General features: G+C 47.0%; 1 long non-coding RNA gene across 1 annotated transcript; it reads right to left on the bottom strand.

Annotated features, from left to right (window-relative positions):
* Positions 1 to 14,557: 14,557 nt before the first annotated feature.
* LOC141055679 (uncharacterized) lies at positions 14,558 to 17,382 on the bottom strand. The gene is made up of 2 exons (XR_012221513.1): positions 16,946 to 17,382; positions 14,558 to 16,166 (listed from the first exon to the last, which is right to left on the bottom strand). It is a non-coding gene; the product is annotated as an uncharacterized lncRNA (long non-coding RNA).
* Between the last annotated feature and the right edge of the window lie 1,336 nt (positions 17,383 to 18,718).

The raw sequence follows: 18,718 nt of genomic DNA, 5'->3' as shown, positions 1-18,718 counted from the left end.
GGTTTTTTCTTCGGTAACTCGTCATTAGACAAAAAACCCTCCAAGTGACTATTTGCCCAGGGTGGGAGGGAGACTAAGCCTTTTTCTTCCTGCCTGGAGGAAAATATCAAACAATTCTTGGTTATTAAATCTGATGAAATCAGGCCTGAGGATAGACTTTCTCCCACCTCAAAAATACGTGGTAACTCCACTAAGATCTTCTATACGAGAACAAAAAGCTCTCGAAAAAGAGGTCCTAAGCTTACTAAGCAAAAGAGTCCTCCAGGAGGTTCCCCAGCAGGCGAGGGGCAGAGGGTTCTATTCCCCGCTTTCTGGTGACCAAACCGGACGGTACCTTCCGGACAATTATAAATCTAAAAAGACTAAACGGTTACGTCAAAAAACAGAAGTTCAAAATGGAGTCAATCAAGTCAACCACCAAAATTCTCTTCCCACATTGCTTCATGCCAGTATTAGATCTCAGTGATGCGTACTATCATGTCTTCATCCACAAAGACTCCCGAAAATACCTCAGACTGGCGGTCTCTATAGAGGGCAAGATTAAGGAGTTTCAATACAGGGCCCTGCCATTTGGAATTTCTATAGCCCCACGAGTTTTCACGAAATTAGTAGCGGAAATGATGGCCCACCTAAGAGAGCAGGATATTTTAATAATCCCATATTTGGACGAATTTTTAATAGCAAGCAACTCGGCCCAAAAATGCAGGGAACAGAGGGACAGAGTAATGAACACTCTACAGAACCTCGACTGGCTTCTAAACCTGAAAAAATCGAGGTTGAGCCCAGCAAAGTTCAGGAGTTCCTAGGACTAACACTGGACTCAAACACCCAAGAGTGTTACCTTCCGGACCGCAAAAAAGAGAAAATTGCTCAAATGGTAGCAAGAGCGATTCAGAACCCTTCCATGACGCTAAGAAAATCGATGTCACTATTAGGGTCCCTCTCCGCCTGTCTGCCGGCAGTCCAATGGGCACAGCTACATACGAGAGACCTCCAATGGGATGTATTAGCCAACCAGTTAGCATTAGGGGGTCACATGGAAGGTCATGTTACCCTAGACTCTAAAACTATTCCCTAGCTTGGTGGGAAAACAGAAACAACCTATCCAAAGGGATTCCCTGGGTAATAAAAATCACACACATAATTACCACGGATGCCAGTTCCACGGGATGGGGAGCACATATGAGCAACAAGGTGGCTCAGGGGGAATGGGGAGGTCAGGAATTAGAAGCCTCCTCGAACCAAAAGGAACTCTTGGCAGTAAGTTATGCCCTAACACACTTTATATCTGTGCTGCGGGGTCATCACGTCTGCATATTTTCGGACAATCAAGTGATGGTGGCCTACATAAATCACCAGGGGGAACCAGGTCCCGAGCACTAAAAGACACATCCTCCAAAATCCTCACCCTTGCCGAGACAAACCTACTATCCCTCTCTGCACTGCACATACAGGAAACAGAAAACCAGAGAGCAGACTTTCTGAGTCGCACCCAGTTGCGCCAGGGAGAATGGGTCCTAAAACAGTCCATTTTTCGGCAGATTGTAGAAATGTGGGGAACCCCGGACATAGATCTATTTGCTGACCACAAAAACAAAAAAGTGGAAGCATTTTGTTCCCTGGACACCAGGGGAAATCCCCGGGCCCTGGATGCATTTATGCTCCCGTGGACACAGGGCCTAACATATGCCTTTCCACCGATCATTCTCATCCCGGCGGTTATAAGAAAAGTCAGAGAGGACAGAGCAAGAATGATTCTAATAGCCCCCTTCTGGCCCAAAAGAACTTGGTTTTCCTGGCTGAGAATGCTGTCAATAGCCGACCCTTGGGTCCTACCAAATCTCCCGGACCTACTGTCTCAGGGACCAGTGTTACACCCTCGGGCAGTGAACCTCCATTTAACAGCATGGAATTTGAAAGGGCACTGCTAAGGGAAAGGAGGTTCTCCAAAAACCTGGTCTCTACACTACAAAAGAGTAGGAAACCGATCACGACGAGAGCCTATGGGAGAACTTGGAGGAAATTTCGGTTCACCTCCGGGGCTAGGGTTCAGGATGGAGTCCAGATTGACAAAATTCTCGAGTTTCTGCAGAAGGGCTTAGAACAGGGGCTGGCGACTAACACATTGAAGGTACAGATAGCGGCCCTAGGTGCCCTTTATAACCAGTACGTGGCAGGCAACCCTTGGGTAGCATGGTTTATTAGGGCCGCAGCCAGGTCTAGACCAATAATTACCCAGAAGTTACCATCATGGGATCTAAATCTAGAACTATCTGCACTAACAGGCCCCCCATTTGAACCCATCCAGTCAGCACCCCAAAAAACTTTGTCATTAAAAACTGTACTTCTAGTTGCCCTAACATCGGCTCGAAGGGTGAGCGATATTCAAGCTCTGTCAGCAGCGCCACCATTTACTAAAATTCTAGACGATAGAGTCCTATTGAAACCTGACCCAGTATATCTACCTAAGGTGCCAACACACTTTCATAGGTCCCAAGAAGTAGTCCTTCCTTCCTTCTGTCCAAATCCTAGGAATAGGGGAGAGGAGAGATTTCGCACCCTAGATGTGAAGAGGTGGCTAGTTCAGTACTTAGAGGCCACAAAGGGTTGTAGGAAGGAAGGCTCTCTCTTTGTGTGTTTCCAGGGATCTCGGAAGGGACTCAAGGCATCTAACAGTACCCTGGCAAGGTGGATAAGGGATGCAATTGCCCTGACATATTCATCCAGTGAGAATACCATCCCGGAGGGTTTGAAAGCTCATTCCAGAAGGGCAATGGCAACCTCATGGGCAGAAAGATCAGAGGCATCGATAGAACAGATCTGTAAGGCGGCCACCTGGTCAACACCTTCTACCTTTTTCAGACACTATCGTTTAGATCTAGCCTCTACGTCTGACTTCACCTTCGGGAGAAGGGTCCTTCAGGCAGTGGTCCCTCCCTAAGCTACCAATCTCTGTAATTTTCTCCGTGGTGCTGTCATGGGTGAGAGAGAATAGCTTAGTTACTCACCGATAACGGTGTTTCTCGGAACTCGTGACAGCACCCGCTTAGGTGAGCACGGTTTACTGTTCCTAGAGTGTTTTCGTCTAGACACGGTGCTTCTTGATAATATGCAACATTATAATGTTATGTATATACTTTCGTTGTTAACTAAGCTGGAGACCCTCTGATGCTCTGTAACCAACTGAGGGCGGAGGAGAGGTGCTGCCCTTTTTATCTGTAGGTTCCTGTCCTTGATGGGCGAATCCCCTCTCTCCGTGGTGCTGTCATGGGTTCCGAGAAACACCGTTATCGGTGAATAACTAAGCTATTTGTTTATTTTTGTAATATCTTTTGTATTTTTGTAAACACTGCCTATCTTTTTCTGGAGTAAATTTACTAGTTCGTTCTTTTGGCTCTATGATCGAAACGACACGTCCTCCATGCCAAACTACGCTACCTGTGAGTTGGTTCCTGACTAGTGATGAGCGAGCATGATCACCACTACTCAGTAGTCGGTGAGCACCGAGCATTTCCGGGATTACTTTAGAGTGCCAATCAACATGCAGGGATTGTCTGCCACGCACTGTAATGCCGCAGTCATCTTTGTTGTGGTATTACAGTGATTGGCTGGCCGCACAGCGTCATCAGGTCTATATCAAACCTGGGCCGCCCAGTGTGGTATCTCCGTCAGACGCCTGATCTATCTGCGGTTACAAATTGTGGAATTTCAGGCCATCATTTTCCTTTTTTGGCTTACTCTAATTCTATACAGTATTTTTCTGTAAAAAAACAGACTGGCCACATATTGAACAGTGTGGTATCTCCGTCAGACACCTGATCTATCTGTGGGTTACAAACTGTGACATTTAAGGCCTCCATTCTACTGTATTTGCTGCCTGTTAGCCTAGGTTTATACAGTATTTTGGGGTAAAAAATACAGGCCACATATTGAACAGTGTGGTATCTCAGACTGACTCCTGATCTATCTGCGGGCTACAAATTGTGGCATTTCAGGCCTACATTCTACTGTTTTTGCTGTGTCTTCCTCTAGTTATTGACACCAGTTTGATAACCAAAAATAAATTTTTACCTACAGTCCAGATATTGTAATGTGTGGCTTTCCTGCACACGGATCACATACAAGTTCTCTACCAATTCAGCCATTTGTAGTGAACATGGAAATCACAATTGAAACCAGAGCAGTGTGAAACGGTTGTTGGTTGGTTAGCGGATAATGCTTCCGGTCAGTTTGCCACCACCACTACCACCGTCTTCCACATGGTCAAGTCTGAGTAGCTATGAGTCTGGACCGCATATTACTCACCATTAGAGTTGAGCGACTTTTGTTTTTTTAGGGTCGAGTTTCGTTTCGTGAAACCCGACTTTTCCAAAAGTCGGGTCGAGCAAGATCGGCCGATTATAGGGAAAAGTCGGGGTCGTCCCGAAACACGAAACCCAATGTAAGTCAATGGGGAATAAAAGTCGGCAGTGAGAGGAGAACAGGAAACACACCTACAGTGCTCATTTGAATGCCAAAAGCATCAATTCTTCTTACTTAAGCTTGTCAACCTTAATTAACTTCATAATACAAGTTACGCACTGAAAAATGGGGGTTATTTGGCTAAAGTTGTGGGGGGGTAGGGCTGGCTCCAGGTTTTCATGTGCCCTGGGCGAAAGAGCGCCCCTTTAACACATACCACAACTCATCATGCTCCGATACGGCAGAGAAATATCCGTATAGTACAATGAAAAATACTTCACTTTTTACATCTCATGACGAGGCCCATCTATTTCTCCATACAGAATCATTGGTCCCATATAATGTTTGAAACAGTATATGATGAGCTCCACATAATGCTACAGTATATGTTGGTCCCCATGGATGAAGCTCCACTGTCTTATGGGCCCAAATAATGCTCCAAATATAATGGGCCCCATTTCTAATGCTCTAGTGTATAATGGGCCCTGTAAATGCTGCTCCAGTGTCTGATGTCCACCTTTGGAATGTTCCAGTGTATGGTGGGCCCCATCTATCATTCTCCAGAGTATAGTGCTCCCCAAAAATTGCTGTCCCAACATTGAAAACAATCAAATAAGTCTCCTCACTAGGGAATCCCTGTACTAGTCTGGACTCCTCGTCGTCCCCATCTTCCATCTCACTGCACAGTATTTCAACCTTGAAAGTGCTGTGATCCTGAGCAAGCAGGGGGGGCCCACTCGTTGGCGACGGCACTGGCACAGGGCCCCTGATAGTACGGTGGTGTGTCTGATGGCGGGTGGGCCGAACCTGCACTTTCATCTGCAGCTTCCTCTTTGTCACCGTGTAAGATGGAACTGTATATGGGAAGGGTAACCTGAGTTTCATCAGGGTCAGATTCAGGCCATGTAGCGTGCGAGGGGAATGTAGTGGTCTGGGTCAATGTACCAGCAGATTCATCGAGCAGTGGCTGGGCATCAGTGCACTTGTGTCGCCCCCCAGGAGTACGGTCGCCACAGTGGCATTACCTTCCTCCTAGGGAGTGTGATGTCATGCTTGGGAGCAACGAAGGATCTCTCTAGCAGGTTAACTGATTGGGCGGCGTTATTCCCACGGGTCATGACCCTCCAAACAGCGTTCATGAAGGCAAAGTGTTTGTTTTACGTGGGCAGTATGGTTGCAAGCTGAACCTTAAAGGAATGTCCAGAAGGGCACCACCAGGAGTGGAGCCTACAGTTAAATTCGACTCCACCTGGGAAACCTCAACCATGCCAGCTACAGAAAAGATGCACACATTGCAAGCTTAATTCCGTTAACGAACGAGACTCCGTCATGCCCCGCGGTCCGAGTCCGGCTTACTAGAGGGACACGTGAGGCTCTGGCACATGAGATTGGCCAATAACTGGTGTGTCATGCCCTTACATGTCCGTGGCTGCATGTGCGCTACACTGAAAAGGCCAGCGTTTGTCGCTTACAGGTGCAGATAACCCGCTGAACAAAGTTAGTGATGGGGATCACTGATTACAATTATTACCCGCGAACGATGATTTTCCAGTAAGTGCAGGTCAACCGCAGTTCCGGAATTAGGCCTAACTGTCATTCCTGAAAAAATGAAAAACTTACGTGTGCAAACCACAGGTGCTGTAGCTTGCTTAACAGCTCGCCAGCCGTTCTCACGCCCAGTATGGATTACACGTGATTGCACAAAGGTGAGAAAGGGTACCGTATCCCCGGATAACATGTATGGATAGCGTACACATTCAAAATATATGTCTATACATCAGGAGGCAGGCTCAAACGGTGTTAGGCCCAGTATGGATTGCACGTGATTGCACAAAGGTGAGAAAGGGTACCGTATCCCCGGATAACATGTATGGATAGCGTACACATTCAAAATATATGTCTATACATCAGGAGGCAGGCTCAGACGGTGTTAGGCCCAGTATGGCTTGCACGTGATTGCACAAAGGTGAGAAAGGGTACCGTATCCCCGGATAACATGTATGGATAGCGTACACATTCAAAATATATGTCTATACATCAGGAGGGAGGCTCAGACGGTGATAGGCCCAGTATGGCTTGCACGTGATTGCACAAAGGTGAGAAAGGGTACCGTATCCCCGGATAACATGTATGGATAGCGTACACATTCAAAATATATGTCTATACATCAGGAGGCAGGCTCAGACGGTGTTAGGCCCAGTATGGATTGCACGTGATTGCACAAAGGTGAGAAAGGGTACCGTATCCCCGGATAACATGTATGGATAGCGTACACATTCAAAATATATGTCTATACATCAGGAGGCAGGCTCAGATGGTGTTAGGCCCAGTATGGCTTGCACGTGATTGCACAAAGGTGAGAAAGGGTACCGTATCCCCGGATAACATGTATGGATAGCGTACACATTCAAAATATATGTCTATACATCAGGAGGCAGGCTCAGATGGTGTTAGGCCCAGTATGGATTGCACGTGATTGCACAAAGGTGAGAAAGGGTACCGTATCCCCGGATAACATGTATGGATAGCGTACACATTCAAAATATATGTCTATACATCAGGAGGCAGGCTCAGACGGTGTCTGGCACAGTATGGATTTGACGGCCCAGACTACACAGCGGAGGAGCAGGGAGAGGTAAAGATTGCAAATGCTGGGGCCCTGCCCAAGCAAGGGGGGCCCACTCGTGGGCGTCGGTACTGGCACTGGGCCCCTCATAGTACGGCGGTGTGTCTGACGGCGGGTGTGCACCACCACCGTCAGAGACACTTGATTGCACTATGAGGGACCCTGTGCCAGTGCCCGCGCCCAAGAGTCGGCCTACCCACCTGTCCAAGGCAACGGCACTCGCACGGTGTCGTGTGCTAGGTGGTGACCCCGGCCATGGGGGGGAGGCAGCACAGTTAGGGAGTTTTAGAAAGTGGCATATGTTGATGTTGGACATTCAGCTGATGCAAAAGGCGAAATAGGTCAAGTCCCAGGAAGAGGTGGACCAAAGCAAGCCATTTTTCTGTCACCCTATGTGTCATCAGGGGAAGGTGGGACAAAATCCTTGGAAACCCATGCATGGTTCATTTTAATGAAGGTTAGATCATCCACATTTTGGGTTGACAGACGGGTCCTTTTTTCTGTCAGGATTGATCCAGCTGCACTGAAGACTCTTTCCGATAGCACACTTGCAGCTGGGCAAGCGAGCTCCTGTAAGGCATATTGTGCCAATTCAGGCCAGGTGTCCAGTTTAGCGGCCCAATAGTCAAAGGGGAATGACCTGTGTGGGAGAACATCGATATGGGAGGATTTTGTTCAAAAAAGTGCCACACTGCACTCTTCCTACTTTGGCAGACATTTTGCGGCCTAGCAGGCTGTTATCTTTTGACCCTCTGGACAAGCTGTCCAGCAACTCTTTTGATTTTTGGAACCTGTCTTTGGAGTGCTCCGGGCCTGCCAGATAACAGCTGTTGCGATGTCAATGTCTGCTGTGGATGCTCCTCATCTGAGCTATTGGAAGCAGCACCCTCTTCCCCCAATGGATGCCACGGTACTGAGAGGAGCTTGCACGTACACGGCTGTCCGGTGTACGTAAAATTGTCAAGCTCCGTGTATTTTAAGTATACGGACTGACACACGCTGTCTCTCTATAGTTTTGAATGTGATCAAACAGCAAATATATTTAACTGTTGAAAGCTAGACAAAACTAGTAGGTGCAGGTCTGTAAGAACGGAACATGTCCTCGACTTATTCTCACAGAGTGACACACAGATAGCTTCACTGTGGCCGTGATAACAGCCGTTACACGGTACTGAGAGGAGCGTGCACGTACACGGCTGTCCGGTGTACGTAAAATTGTCAAGCTCCGTGTTTTTTAAGTATACGGACTAACACACACTGTCTCTCTATAGTTTTGAATGTGATCAAACAGCAAATATATTTAACTTTGAAAGCTAGACAAAACTAGTGGGTGCAGGTCTGTAAGAACGGAACATGTCCTCGACTTATTCTCACAGAGTGACACACAGATAGCTTCACTGTGGCTCTGATAACAGCCATTACACGGTACTGTGTGAGGAGCGTACACCGCTGTATGGTGTGAAAAAATGCACGCTCAGTACCTCAGCAGGACAAAAAAAAAAATTGGGATTGCTTTTAAAAAAGCAGTTTGCAGAGCAGTGGGTAAACAGCAATGCAGCTGTCAGGAAGCCTTAGAAGGCAGCCTAACAACCAACACCGCTGATCCACCACAATATAGCCTCCCCTTGCACTGCACACACAGTGACTGGTGTGTTGTACAGGCAAAATCGCTAGCAGCAGAAGCAGTTTTTTTTTCTTCCCTGCCTAACGCTCTCCCTACAGAATCAGCAGCAGCAACCTCTCCCTATGCTAAGATCGGCAGAAGTAAGATGGCGGTCGGCCTGCACGCCCTTTTATAACCCCTGTGACGCCCACCAAAGCAAGCCAATCACTTGCATGCCCTTCTGAAAGATGGTGGTGACCCCTGCCTATGTCATCACATTGCCCACAGTGTCCGTGGATCCTGATTGGCTGAAAAAGAGCGCAAAACAAACTTTTGAAACGCGACTTTGGCGCGTAAGTCGCCGACCTCGTGACCGACCTCATCCTAGGGTCGGGTTTCGTTTCATGAAACCCGACTTTGCCAAAAGTCGGGGACTTTTGAAATTTTTCGACCCGTTTCGCTCAACTCTACTCACCATGATCCTTCCTCCCACCATGCCAAGTGCCCGGAGACAACTGTTCCCACGCTTGGACACTCCGAAGAGCTGTTCACTTTTACATTTATAGATTCGGGCCTCTCGCCCCGTCCACTTGAAGCTGGGCAAGATGATATAGCATGTACCAATGCCCAAATATTTGAGCAGACACAGTCACACAAAGGCGACGGTGAGAAAATGTCACAAGAGGTGGACGATGATGAGACACAATTGCCAGCAAGTCAGGAGGAGCACCAGGGTGTGGAAGTGGAAGCCGTAGTGGTGGATTAGATAGTAACTGACTCAACCTGGCAGGAGGACATGCAGAGTGAGGACAGCAGCACACAGGGTGAGGGAGGTGAAGCACCCCAACAGGCAGGAAGAAGTGTGGTGGCTGCAGACAGAAGGCGGGCAACTGTTACTCGTAACACCAAGATGGCAGAAGTTGGCAATACAACTGTTAGATCTTCCTGAGTCTGGTTGTTTTTTAAAGAAAAATAAAGGGGGGAAGCCTGCGCTGCCTATGGTCAGAACGCAATACATAAAGTGCATATTCACATATTGTTTTCTATCTACTTTAAAATGAGACATTTAGCAAACAATTGATCACGTCTTTGAGCCGCCACGCCAAGGCATTCTCATATGGAGCAGTTCTAACTCTACTTTTTTTTATATATGCTCTACCATTACGCCCTCCTAAATGTATTAAAAGCAAGACTAAATTAAATGCAACCGTACCTGAAGCATTTCTGAAACACTCCCATGGCGCCAGAAAGGCAAGCGCAGATAAAGGCCGGCCAGGTCCGGACATGAACATTTCAGATCTGGCCTCCACACTGCCAAATCAGCAACCATAGATGAAGGGTGAAACAGGCCCAGACACAGGTGCATAATCAAATAGAGCCTGGGGCAGGGTAGGGCTGCTGTATGTGTGAACAGCAGCTTAGATCAATCACAATAAAGACAGAATGGCGTGCATAACCAAGAACGCACGGCAAAAAGTGGTGGTCAGCCACAAACCAATATCAAATAAAGGGGGGAAGCCCTGCCCCATATGAGAATGCCTTGGCGTGGCGGGGTGGCTCAAAGAATTGATCAATTGTTTGCTAAATGTCTCATTTTAAAGTACAGTTAGAAATCAATATGTACATATGCACTTTATGTATTGCGCTCTGACCGAAGGCAGCCCTGGCTTCTCCCCTCTTTATTTGTTTTTTAAAGATGCTGCCGATAACCCCAAACAGGCTATTTGCACCATCTGTCATGCCCGCATCAGCAGGGGTAGCAAAACTAACAGCTTGACCACCACCAGCATGATCAGGCACATGGCAGCAAAGCACTCAACTTTGTGGGCCGAACCCCAGGCTCCAGGAACAGTGTCTGTGGGTGACACCACTGCTTCCACTGTTGTGCATGCAAGCCAATCCCCTGTCCACGGTATATGCGAAGATGCCTCCTGCCCTGCACCTGTCGTTGCCCACACTCAACTACCACCATCATCAAGCACGTCCACGTCCTTGTCCCAGTGCAGCCTTGCAGTCGAAATGTTGCCTTTTAGGCTTGTGGAGACGGAAGCTTTCTGCAACCTGATGGCGGCGATCGTCCCAAGGTACTCGGTCCCCAGCCGCCACTATTTCTCCCGGTATGCCGTCCCGGCATTACACAAGCACGTGTCCCTCAATATTACCCGTGCCCTGAACAATGCTGTTACTGGGAAAGTCCACCTAACCATGGACAAGTGCTTGTGGGCAGGGACCCTACATCTCGCTGATGGCACACTGGGTTAACATAGTGGAAGCTGGGACCCAGACGGACCTTGGAATGGAACACGTCCTCCCGACGCCGAGGATTGCGAGTCCTACATCAATCAGAGTTGCCCCCACAGTCTACAGCTCCTGCACCTCCTCTTCAGCCTCCATCTCCGAAATGACCACATCAGTCACAAGTTGGAAGGACTGCCTCAGCCAAGCGTCAACAGGCTGTACTGAAGCTAATATGCTTAGGTGACAAACCGCACAATGCTGAAGAGTTGTGGACAGCTCTAAAAGAGCAGACAGATATGTGGCTGACACCGCCGAACCTACAGCCAGGCATGGTTGTGTGTGACAATGGCTGGAACCTGGTAGCGGCTCTGAGGTGAGGCGAGCACACACACATACCATGCCTGGAATTCACGCTGGCGCAGTGCAATGGTGATCCGCTGGTGGTACCGCGCAATAGGCTGCGTGAGGGTATGAGTGAGGCCGGAGTCACACACAACGTATAAAAGTCGGTCCTTTTTTACGGCCAAGAATCGCATCAATGTTTCATGAACAGTGATCCGTAGATAATCCATTTTTTATGCGATTTCCTTGCATCTAAATATCCGTGTGACATCCGTACGGCGAGATTTTCTCGCTGGCTTGCAAAATGGACATATAATGGGTCCATAGCCTCAAATATTCGTGAAAACATATATACAGTCATATATATATATGTCAGTGAGACACATATATATATATATATATATATATTTCATAGAGATCTAAATACCAGAATAGGTGAAAATTCAATTGTCAGCATCTGTAAAATCATTACCGAACCTGACAGGATATGAGACATGGTTTACATACTGTACAGTAAACCATTGCATATCCGTTATTTTTTTTATATGTCCCTCACTAATAATGTTAGTAGTGTGTGTAAAATTTTGGAGCTGTAAGCGTTAAATTAAAGGATTAATTCACGGAAAAAACTGGCGTGGGCTCCCGCCCAATTTTCTCCGCCACAGAGGGCAAGCCAGTGACTGAGGGCAGATATTAATAGCCAAGAGAGGGACCACTGTTTTTGCCCCCCCGGCCAAGAAAATCTGCTCCCAGCCACCTCAGAAAAGGCGCATCTGTAAGATGCGCCAATTCTGGCACTTACCTGCTCTCTTCCCATAGCCATGTAGTGGTGGCATATGGGGTAATAAGGGGTTAATTTCACCTTGCTATTGTAAGGTGACTTTAAGCCTGGTTAATAATGGAGAGGTGTCAATTAAACACCTCTCCATTATTAATCCACTAGTCAGAAAGGGGTTAAAAAAACACATTAAGAAAAAAGACTTTTAATGAAATAAACACACATTTTTCCATCTTTATCTAACTCCCAATCCATTCGAAGTCATTGTTCTCCTGTAAAAAATCCCAAATAAAAAAGCAACAATATCCCATACCTGTCCGCCGTACAGTCATGTCCCAAGCTGTAATCCATCTGAAGGGGTTAAATAGTTTACAACTGGGAGAGGTGCTAATGCGACCGCCCCAGCTGTAAACCACAGAGGAATGAAGGAAAAGCTGCCTGCGCAGCCTCCCCGCCTGACTGAAGATGAACTTATTAGCTTGGGAAAGTTTCTGAATACTTTCCCACGCTGGTGAATTCACCTCAGGTAAGGCGGGGAGTCTGCGCAGCCTCAGTGACAACCGCTGATTTCAGTGAGGCTGTGCAGACTCCCCCTCCTGACCTGCGGTGAACTGACAGCGTGGGAAAATGTTCAGAAACTTTCCTACGCTAATGAGTTCATCTTCAGTCAGGCGAGGAGGCTGCGCTGGATGGATTGGGAGTGTAATAAAGATGGCAAAAACTGTGTTTATTTATTTAATTAAAAGTCTTTTTTCTTAATGTGTGTTTTTTAACCCCTTTAATCCTTTAATTTAACATCTACAGCTCCAAAATTTTACACACACACACACTACTAACATTATTAGTGAGGGACATTTAAAAAAATAACGGATATGCAATGGTTTACTATATGTAAACCATGTCTCATATCCTGTCGGGTTCTGTAATGATTTTACAGATGCCGACAATTGAATTTTCACCTATTCTGCTATCTATATCTCTATGCAACATATATATATATATGTGTCAATGACAAACATATATATATATATAAGTATATATACCTATAGTATGTGTATACATATTGTAAGGAGTAGCAAGAGTGGACCCTCTGGGTCACGATACTGGGATCCCTGGGGCAAGCTGGCTAGGTGCTGCCTATCCCTATATAGGGACAGTTAGGAGCAGGCCAGAAGGAGTCGAATACCGCGACAGCTGATACCAAGAGGGGCGGCTCAGGTGCGGAAGAGACAAACAAGGCAGAGGGTCAGGATCGACCGGAGTCAGGAGCGACCGGAGTCAGGAGCGACAGGAGTCAGGAGAGACCAGACTGGGCCAGAGTACCGTACGGAAGGCACACGATAATCAGGCGCCTCCATGAGGGAGGAGCCACCTGATATACCCCGTGCTGGAGCTTGATTGGTAATCGCTCCACAGGGCTGGTGCAGCAGGGGTTAAGTGAGGGGAAGAGCGCATGCCCGTGGCCTAAGGCGCATGCCCGGGACAGGAGCAGAGGAGGAGGAGGAAGCCCTGTGCAGAGCTGCAGGACGGGAGACTGGGGGCACCGCGCGCCGGCTTATGTGGTGAGCGAGGAGTCGGGGGAGACCCCGGGAGCAGGAGCAGGCAGAGTGGGACCCGGCGAGACAGGTGATGCCGGCCCCGACCTGACAGGCGGCACTGGTACCGACCTGCTAGGTGGCGCCGGCGTGACACATATATTCTAGCTATTCTATTGTAAGCTGTCAGTGTGATTTTACAGTATAGCACACTGAATTACCAGCTTTTCTAAGGGGCACCGGTGCATATTTCTCGCAAGTCACACGTATGTTCCATGTGTAATCCATTTTTCTCGCCCCCATAGACTTGCATTGGCGAGTCTCAAGCATAATACGGTGCAAATCGCAGCATGCTGCGATTTCCTCTGCACGTATAATACGGGCGAGAAAAAAACGCATGATGGGAGCTGCCCCATAGATTAACATTGATCAGAGTGCTAGGCGATTTTTTTCTCGCATAGCACTCATCCGTATTTCTCTCTAGTGTGACTCTGGCCTGAGTATGAGTGTGTGAGAGTGTATGAATGTGAGTGTGTGAGTCTGAGTGTATGAGTCTGAGTGTGACTGAGTGTGAGAGTGAGTGTATGGCCGGGATCACACATGCGAGAAACTCGGATGAGTCTCGCATGTCAACGCCCGGCACTGCCGCCAGCACTCAGGAGTGGAGCGTGCGGCTGCATGTATTATTATGCAGCCACACGCTCCTATCCAAGTGCCGGCGGCAGTGCTGGGTATTGACATGCGAGACTCGTCTGAGTTTCTCGCATGTGTGATCCCGGTCTATGTCTGAGTGTGAGTTTGTGAGTGTGTGTGAATGTGACTGAGTGTGAATGTGAGTGTGTGTGGTGCGTACGGCATATAGATTGTCATACAAACAACCAGACTCATTGTAGAATGTGCACCAATTTACTGCACCTTTAGCAACAAAATTTAACTCCACAGTTGAATTATAAAAAAACGGAGGAATACAGGAGTTTTAATAAAAAATACAAAGGTTTTTATTGACCAAAATACAATACATAGAAAAACACCTATACTGTAAGTACAAAGAGATGTGTTCGGTCAGACACCAGAAAAAAGGGAACATGGGTCACCGCACAAAATGCATATCCCATCAATTAGTATGTCCAATATTATTCATGCTTCTTTTTAGGAAAAAAAAAATTTCATAATACCGCAATGAATAGCAATCTCCCAGATCTATAATGGGGCCCACATAGGCTATACCAATAGGGAATCACGTTTTATCATGCTGGTTTCCTTTATGTGCCACAATGTTATCCAATCTGTAAGCGCAGGGCATATATAGAGAAACCGAAAGGGGGAAAATGCTTTTCCCATCAATTAGTATGTCCAATATTATCATGCTTCTTTTTAGGAAAAAAAAAAATTTCATAATACCGCAATGAATAGCAATCTCCCAGATCTATAATGGGGCCCACATAGGCTATACCAATAGGGAATCACGTTTTATCATGCTGGTTTCCTTTATGTGCCACAATGTTATCCAATCTGTAAGCGCAGGGCATATATAGAGAAACCGAAAGGGGGAAAATGCTTTTCCCATCAATTAGTATGTCCAATATTATCATGCTTCTTTTTAGGAAAAAAAAAAATTTCATAATACCGCAATGAATAGCAATCTCCCAGATCTATAATGGGGCCCACATAGGCTATACCAATAGCGAATCACGTTTTATCATGCTGGTTTCCTTTATGTGCCACAATGTTATCCAATCTGTAAGCGCAGGGCATATATAGAGAAACCGAAAGGGGGAAAATGCATATCCCATCAATTAGTATGTCCAATATTATCATACATTTAAAAAAAAAAAAAAAAAATGTTCTTAATACCGCAATGAATAACAATCTCCCAAATCTATGATGGGGCCCACATTGGCTATGCCAATAGGGAATCATGTTTCATCATGCCGGTTTCCTTTATGTGCCACAATGTTGTCCAATCCATAAATGCAGGGCATATATAGAAACCGAAAGGGGGGAAAAATGTGCAATGTATCTTACCCAGTGCTTAGAGCCACGTCCCAAAGACACCCCGACGCGCGTTTCGCTACCATTATCATTGCTTTCTTAAGGGGAGGTGTGTTTGGATTGACAAACAGGACCTTAATTCTCCCTGGTGATTGGTCATGTGACCATCACCTGACCCATATTGTAGACGCTGTGTAGCAGCGGCGCATGCGCCAATCCCTGACCCTCCCATACCCACGTCACTCGGCAATGCCCCACCTGCGTGCGAGCAAGGACTGAATCCCTGATCCCACACCTGCGAGCGCTGTGCCGAATACTGCGGGACAGGAGCAGTCAAATGAAAAGCGCACGCGCACCACAACCTCAATGGGCATCTATTTAACCCACACCATGACAGACGAAAAAACATCAAACAATTTAAAAATAATCTTCAATTCCTTTGGATCCACATCTTGTGAAGAAACTCCATAATATCCATGTCCATGGTCTTTGCTGTGTATAATAGTCCCATATAAGACCATCTATAGTTTCCTTTAACAAGACATCCTATAGATATCCATAAAGGGCCCAGTATGAATATAATGAATGTCACTAAACAGAAAAGAACATACAATTAAAAACATAGAAAAAACATACCATTACAATTATATACATAATGAGAAGGGATTATTTAAGAAGCCATATTACAAAAAGGAGCCAAAACTAAGGGAATCATTGGGCACCATGAAGCCTGCAAGCCTCAATGTAATGATCCATTTCAATTCCCGTTGAGCTAGGAGTTTCTTTACATTACCCCCCCCGCCCCGTATCCCTGTGTGTAGAAGTGTAGAATTTCGATTCCCCTCACCATAAATTTTGCTGGATCGCAGTTATGAACTGCTCTAAAATGTCGGGGGATAATTTTTAACTCTGATACATCTTGCACTGTTTTCGCAGACATAATATCCCGCACGTGTTCTCTTACACGCACTCTCAATTCTCTTGATGTCAGCCCTATGTAAATTAAATTGCAACTAAACGTAGCATAATAGACAACAGTCATGCTGTTGCAATAAATATATTCCTTAATTGAATACTCCTTTAATTTATCTGCTGAAGAGAAAGACCCACTGCGAAGAATATTGGCGCAAGCCAAACAGAGACCACATGTAAAGCACCCTGTCATGTCACTTGTTTAGTGGGTCCAAATAAACTAGCTTTTGGTGCAACATAATGACTCTTGATTAGTAAATCATTTACATTTTTAGATCTACGGGGGGTCATCAAAGGTCGATCTGACACAAAAGAACCCAGGGAAGGTTCACTACACAAAATGGGCCAATGTTTTTGGAAAATTTCCCGCATATTGTCCCATTCGTGACTATACTCACAGATGAAACGAATAGTTTCATCCTTCTTTTCATTTTTTGTTGTCTTAAGTATAACAGCTGATCACGTGTTGTCGCTTTGGCCCGATTATACCCTTTCTTGATACATCTCCTGCTTTACCCTCGTTGTTTAAATCTCTCCCTCAGGTCAAATGCTTGCGGCTCAAATCTTTGGTCTGCCGAGCATATCCGCCACATCCTCAAGAACTGTCCGGCAGGGACGGCCCTAATAGTGGCATGGGCGCTATGTGCAGAATCCACGTGTAACAAAGCGTTCACAGATGTTACCCAGGGGCGGGCTGGGCCGGGTGGCAGGAGGGCATATGCCCCCCGGGCCGGTGCCTAAGCAGCTGCACAGGGCCGCGGGAGGACAGACAGGTCAGGGCTGGACTGAGCAATGTTTGTTGGGCATTTTTCGCAGTGTGTGTTAAGTGCCTCACTTCCGCCCTCTCCCCCGCCCCACTTCCGCCCTCTCCCCCGCCCCACTTCCGCCCTCTCCCCCGCCCCACTTCCGTCCTCTCCCCCGCCCCACTTCCGTCCTCTCCCCCGCCCCACTTCCGTCCTCCTTCCCCCGCCCCACTTCCGCCCTCTCCCCCGCCCCACTTCCGCCCTCTCCCCTGCCCCACTTCCGCCCTCTCCCCGCCCCACTTCCGTCCTGCACTATGAAGGCTCTCTGCCACACATCTGAATCACAGCATGACGGCATCTCCTGCAGCAACGGCGGCTTATTCAAACCACCACTGGCTTGCTGAGCCTGACACCACCTGCATCTTCAGCAGCATGTGCGCTTTTGGTTTTAAAATTACAAAGAATGGTGCTGTACAACGCAGCAAAAACTGCTGCGGACCCGCAGGGCCAGAAATGCTGCATATCCGCAGCAGAATCCGCAATGTGTGCACATGGCCTAACTCTTCTCCTCACCTTTAGGCCATGTGCACACGCTGCGGATTCTGCTGCGGATTTGGCCTCTTCGGATCCGCAGCAGTTCTGCAGACAGTGTACAGTCCCATGTAAGTCTATGTGACTTACATTCCGCAGTGCACACGCTGCGGTTTTTTCTCTGCAGAAAAGCTGCGGTTTTGAATCCGCAGAAAGAATTAACATGTCAATTCTTTCTGCGGATTCCGCTGCAGTTTGCCACCTATTCCATTGTCTAGGTGTCAAACCACAGGCCAATCTGCAGGAAAACTGCAGGTCATTTTAGCTGCGGTTTTACCTGCGGATCCACATGGAAAAATACGCTGGTGATTCCGCAGCGCATGCCCATAGCCTTACTGACATTCCATGTTCATTGTAGTCCATATCTTATTTGTTCCCACCTCCAGGACATATGCTCGTTTTTTTTTTTCCTTTTCTTTTCCTTATCTTTTTTTCTGTATTTTTGGCTATGTGCTCACAATGCAAAAATATTCTGCAACCCCCCCCCAAGCGTTTTTAGCTTGCAGAATGCTTGTGCTTTTCCAAGTGACTTGTAGCATCGCTTGGAAAAGTGATTGACAGGTTGGTCACACACTAGCATAGCGCTTGACAAGTTTGACCAAATTTGACTATTGAGGCTGCCTATGCGGCACCAGTAGTAAAAGATAGAATTTAAAAAAATAAAATAACAATAAATATGGATATACGCCCTCGATCTCCTCAGTGGCACTCCTCAGCGGTGCTGCCGGCAAGTTCCGTTTCCAGTGATGCAGCATTGCGAGAATGACCTGTGATGACGTAGCAGTCACACAACCACGACATCACAAAGGTCATTTTGGCGCGAAGCACGCCTTGGAA

The sequence above is a fragment of the Dendrobates tinctorius genome, unplaced genomic scaffold, assembly GCF_039654945.1.
Source record: "Dendrobates tinctorius isolate UK_male_01 unplaced genomic scaffold, ASM3965494v1 ptg000189l, whole genome shotgun sequence".
In the NCBI taxonomy this organism is placed as follows: Eukaryota; Metazoa; Chordata; class Amphibia; order Anura; family Dendrobatidae; genus Dendrobates; species Dendrobates tinctorius.
Note: the sequence above shows the minus strand (reverse complement) of the source record. Positions and strands in the feature narration are given on the sequence as shown.